The sequence below is a fragment of the Sorex fumeus genome, unplaced genomic scaffold, assembly GCF_029834395.1.
Source record: "Sorex fumeus unplaced genomic scaffold, SorFum_2.1 ptg000032l, whole genome shotgun sequence".
In the NCBI taxonomy this organism is placed as follows: Eukaryota; Metazoa; Chordata; class Mammalia; order Eulipotyphla; family Soricidae; genus Sorex; species Sorex fumeus.
In genome coordinates, this window is record NW_026606089.1 from 4,997,121 (window position 1) to 5,002,898 (window position 5,778).

The 5,778-nt window shown below is 36.8% G+C and overlaps 1 pseudogene; it reads right to left on the reverse strand.

The window, feature by feature from the left end:
- Positions 1-851: 851 nt before the first annotated feature.
- LOC130025943 (uncharacterized) lies at positions 852-948 on the reverse strand (annotated as a pseudogene).
- Between the last annotated feature and the right edge of the window lie 4,830 nt (positions 949-5,778).

Below are 5,778 nucleotides of genomic sequence, written 5' to 3' on the forward strand. Positions count from 1 at the left end.
TTCTAGCTCATTGATTTCTACTACAAATTTTATTATTTCCTTGCTCCAGCCTTGTTTGCACTCCTTTTGTTGATCATTTTCCAAAATCTTGAGCTCTAATTTATTCATGTAGGCCCTTTCTTTCTTCCTGATGAATTCTGGCAGAGCTATAATCTTTCCTCTTAACACTGCTTTTGCTGTGTCCCACAAGTTCTGGTAGCTCGCGTCCTCATTCTCATTTGTTTCTGGAACCTTTTTATTTCCTCTTTGATTTCTTCTCTAAGCCAACGGTTGTTCATTACTTCCCTTAAATAAAATATTTCCGTGATGAGATTTAGTCTGTTTGATCTATTGAGAAGTGACAAAGTAGTGTTGAAATCTCCACCTAGTACTGTTTTGCTATCAATGTTTTTTTTTAAGTCTATTAGAAGTTGTTTTTAAGTATTTTGCTGGTCTGTCATGGAGCATCTACATTGAGGAGGGTGAGTTCTTTCTGATGTACAGATCCCATGATCATGAAGAAATGACATTCACTGTCTCTTATAACCTTTAGCCTGAAGTCCATGTGGTCTGATACTAGTATGGCTACTCCAGCTTTGTGGAGGTGTTCTTTTCTTGAAGACTTGTTTTACAGCCTTTTACTTTTAGCCCATGGTTGCTTTGATTGCTCAGATGTGTTTCTTGCAGGCATCAGAATGTTGGGTTCAGTTTTCTAATTCATCTTCCTATTCTGTGCCTCTGAATTGGCACATTTAGTCCATTGACATTGAGAGAGATTGTTGTTATGGGGATTTGTTCTATCTTTATGTAGAATTTTTGTACTTGTGGGGATTGCCTTAGCTTAAAGTAGCCATGTTATTTCTTCTTGCAACAAAAATATGGAACTCTTTACAAGTTTGCATGTCATCTCTGTGCAAGGACCATGATAATCTCTGTATCATTTCAATTTTAGTATATGTGTAACCAAACCTAGTAGGAGTTAATTTTTCTCTTCTGATTACTTTGAGTGTTGTCCTTACTTACCCTATGGCAGAGAGTGGTACCTAATCAAGGAAAGTATTTCAAAGCAGCTTGATAGATTTAGAACTTTAATGTCCCAGAAAGAAAAATATGGTTTTTACCATATTATCTTTTACCATAATCAAGGCATCAGTTTTACAAAATAATTCTTTTGGAAGATGTTATATGAGTCCTGTTTAATGCCCTTCCCTGAAACCTTCATTAAGACCATTAAACTAGAGCCTTTTGCTGTTCTCACCTCAGTCCCGTGTACATCTCCAGGAAAAGGTGGATGGTGTTGTCTGCACTTTGACCACCTTGAATGTAAGTAGGATTTTTCTCCTGAAGGAAGAGGTGAGCAGCATATTGATGATTTCATTCCACATTATTATACGTTCAACTTGAACGGAAGTTGAGACTCATGAGGCTCCTGTAAAGGACAGAAAAAAGGGTCTCAGTGAAGTTTAATGGCCAACACACATTAACAACACAGATGACTAAAATCAGCTTGTGTGCATCTTTGTGTATAGTGAGTTTCATATCTAATGATAGTGATTCTCAGTCATGACACATGGGCAAAACAGACCTATAATTAAAAATCTAGTTCTCTGAGCAGAGTGGGGTTTCTTAGGTGATTGAACAAGTGTGTAGTAATTTATTACTAAGCACATACGTAGTTTGAATGATGTGTACTTTTTGATCTGAAATTAATTCCAAATATGTCTAAAATGACAGTCTCCTGATCCCGCACCTGCCTTTCTTCACCGGGGTCCCTTGGAGGGGGTGTGTTGAGTTTCCCTCACCGTGCCAAGTAGAGCCCCGGCACCTGAAGACCTCTGCAACCAGCCATAGGTACGCGTTAGACCACTCTCCCCAAGCTTGAAGGAGCCTCATGGATGAACAAATCTGACAGAGGAACCCAGGTGTGCCCAACCGGGGGATGAGATCTCCAAGGCTGCTCAGATCAAGACTGGGCCCCCTCCAACCAGATCCCCCATCTCCTAGTAGCTAAGTGTTACAACCACGAACTTCCCCTGGAGTCATGTAATCCCATCAATGTCCAAGATACAGAGACTGGATTTTGTTGATAAGACAACAACAATTATTGTCCAGTTCTTACTCTGAGAGAACCTGGTAGGCATCTGCGAGTATCTTGCCCTTGTGTTTACCAGTCATTTACACTTCTTTCAATACAGATTATATGATCATGGTTTATGCTTATTTTTACTATTGAAGTTGAATAGCTAAATACTGATTTATTTCACAGCACTAATTTATTAAAAACATTCATCCTTGGCCTATCATATTAATTGCCAATATTTGTTGGTTTTGGTTGTTTTTTGATTACTTAAATTGGTTTTGGTCCTTTTCTTTCAGGTTGAAAAATTTTGACACAAATTAGTATATGTTTTTCTTTATCTTCTACAGTTTTAAACTGAGAAAAACTGTTTGTTTTGTACAAATAAGATACCTGTGCATTTACTATTTCTTCTCATTTTATTTACATTTTAACACATCTCGATTCATCTACAACTTATCCTAGTAAGTGTTGTCATATTGAAAGAAACCACCAATTTTTTCAATCATAGCACTGTAGCACTGTCCTCCCGCGGTTCATCCATTTGCTCGAGCGGGAACCAGTAACATCTTACAACAAATTGTGAGACTTGTTGTCACTGGCTTTGGCCTACCAAATTCGTCATGGGTATCTTGCCAGGCTCTTGCTATGTGGACGAGATTTTCTGGGTAGCTTGCCGGTCAGAGGAATCAGAATCAGGGTTGGCCTCCTGCAAGGCAAATGCCCTACCCACTGTGCTGTAAACGTTATCTAAAATATACTAGTAATACCAAATGTTGTTTCTTTAACAGTGCAATATAAACAATTATTTAGTAATTTTCTTGATTTATTAATGAAATAGCTAAGCTCTTGAGTATCATGGGAGTATTTTTCTAACACAAGAGTCTGACGAAGGTGAAACTGTTATAACCGTCTTGTAGAATTCCATCTCCCTAGCCTGCTTCATTCTACACCACTCTCTATCCAATCCGGTCTTCTTCTGGGATTCAGACCTCCTGATTGGCTACCCTCTAGGTTTCAACTGCCTACTTTATGACATCATTCTGCCACCAAACCATTCACCAACTGATAGAATCTTGGGGGTCCCATGTAGTTGTTTGTAAACAAATTTGAATCATCATGGCAAGTGACGAGTAACCAATGACCAATCACCAGTGAGCAGTTGTCTGTACTGAACACTTGTGGTCTTAAGCCGCTTCAGTGTTCAGACGTAATCTCGTACCATCTCCTCTTCTCGTCTACCTTTCATCGGTATTTCCTCTTCTCTGACCATGTCAGGTAAGGAATAATACTTTTCAAAGCTTTTCATTAGATTTATCGTCCCTAAACTTAGCAGTCAAGTAAAAAGAGCACGTAGTAATGAAAGAAAGTATTCAAGTAGAATTTTATAAGCCTCATTTTAGCTTGACTTTGACATTTGTTGTGTGATTTTAGACACTGGCTTACTTTCTCTCACATACAAAGTGTTTTTCCTCATTGATTACATTATATTTTAGACATACTTAGGAGCTCAAATACACACACATACATACACACACATGCACATATATATATATATATACATATATATATATGAGTGTTGATTCTCTGTGTTTCTTTTTCCTTTTAATAGTGAATTTTACATGATATCCATTGAAAACAAGTAAATCAGAGACAGTATTTTTACAGAAACAGAAAATATAGATGCTGTTAAAAACTGTTAATATATACTAACATGTGTTCTCTCTAATGGTCTCTCCACTTGTATTTATACTTCAGTATTTTGAATATAGTGATATTACAAAGTAATAATCATTGATCTTTATGTTTTCTATTTAAACCAGGTAATAAGAGAATATGGGGCATGGGGAAGGTGTGGAGTGCTGAGCGTTAGGGAGGCAAGCCCTCTAAGGTGAGCAAGTTTGGGATCACTTTCATCAAACTTTGACCAATCGACACCAAGACAATATGAGGGAGAAAAAAATGGGAAAGAAGGAAAGAAAGAAAGAAAGAAAGAAAGAAAGAAAGAAAGAAAGAAAGAAAGAATAGGGACTTCGATTATCAAGAAGGGGAAAACGTTTGGACATAAAGTTGAAGAGAACCAAAGACTTAACATCAAAAAAGAAAGAATATATATGAAATATGCTGAGAATAATCCACTGAGAGCAAGTCAAAGAATTTTACTTCAATAAATGTCAGGACTAGAAAATATACTATGCCTTCAATAGGGTACCAGTAGGAAAAGCTCTTTATCAGAAAGCCATCCTTGCTGGCTTTTTTCCTTATTATTTCTAAGAACACAGTACTTGGTACTTGAAAATTTGGAGTATAAACACGCTTCAGAAATGATGCTCCCCATAAATAGCTAATAGTGTTTATCTAGGGTGGTGGAAGACACAGAATCTTCAATGTTTTTATTACGTTCTGGTTTTTAAGTTCATGTATGCGCTGCCTGTTAAAATAAAAAAAAATGGTATATTCTAACTTGAATCAGGAGGTTTGATTCATTTGTGTGGTCAGTAGGTTCCAGGTTAAAGCTGCTTGTCATCTTTACAAATATTATTTCATGTGATTTTTTCTTCCTAACATGAGAGTACTTTGATAATAGTCAAGTTTTGTTTTTAGATCCTAAGAGGAAATAGAAAAATCAAGTCTCACATGACTAATTACACATTTTTGTCATATTTCTGAATTCTGAGTTTTCCTACATAAAGATATTTTATGGGATTTTGGTGCTCATTTATTAAACATTGAGAAGAAAGTTTTCCTGTTTGATAAATATAATTCTAATCTAGGCGTTGAAAGTAAATTTGCAATATTTTGTGATCACTTTTTAAATGGTCTTTTCTGTTTCTTGTGTGATCAAGTGAAATCCTCTGCTATGTTTAACACGTGTTGTTTGCTGGTTAATATTCAAAGGTACTGATGAGTATAATTTTTTGTAATTTTGAAGTTTCTTTCTGTATTTTACTCATTTAAAACATTTCTTGTCTATGAAATACAATCACGTTTATTCCAATTTTCTTTTTGTTATGTAGTTACTGATAAATCCTTTCTCTTTAATGGACTGGTAAAGTGTCACTCAAAAATCACCTTCTATTCCATTTTTTGGCTAGCAGTTTTTACTAAAATAAAATACAGTCTTCATATTGTATCACTTAATCACTTAATCACTTAATCCCCGTTATTCATCGATTTATTCGAGCGGGTGCCAGTAACGTCTCCATTCATCACGGTTGCGTGCTAGCGTAGCCCAATGGTATCTGTTCGTTTTAGGAACATGTAGAGCCTCAAACCGATCATTTAGGGTCTTGACGAAGAAGTCTGACCATCTTATAGGTGGGCGTCCACGTGATCTTTTGATGTCTCGTGGAATCCAATCAGTAATGGCTCTAGTCCAGCGGTTGTCTGTAAACCTCATTACATGTCCAGCCCATCTGATTTTTGATGTCTTGGCAAATGAGACAGCGTCTCTGATTCTTGAGCGTTGACGAAGATCAGAACTCCGGATTCTATCTCTCATTTGAGTGAATCGTGATATTCCAAGCATAGTTCTTTCGATTCCTCTTTGAGAGACCCGAATAGTGTTCTCATCCTGTTTTCGTAGGGTCCAGGTCTCTGAGGCATATGTTAATGCAGGAAGAATAGTGGAATCAAAGAGATGTGCTCGTAGTTGGAGGTTCTTTGTCCTTTTAGTTATTTCTTCAATGCTCTTGAAGGCATTCCAAGCCGCTCTCTTCCTC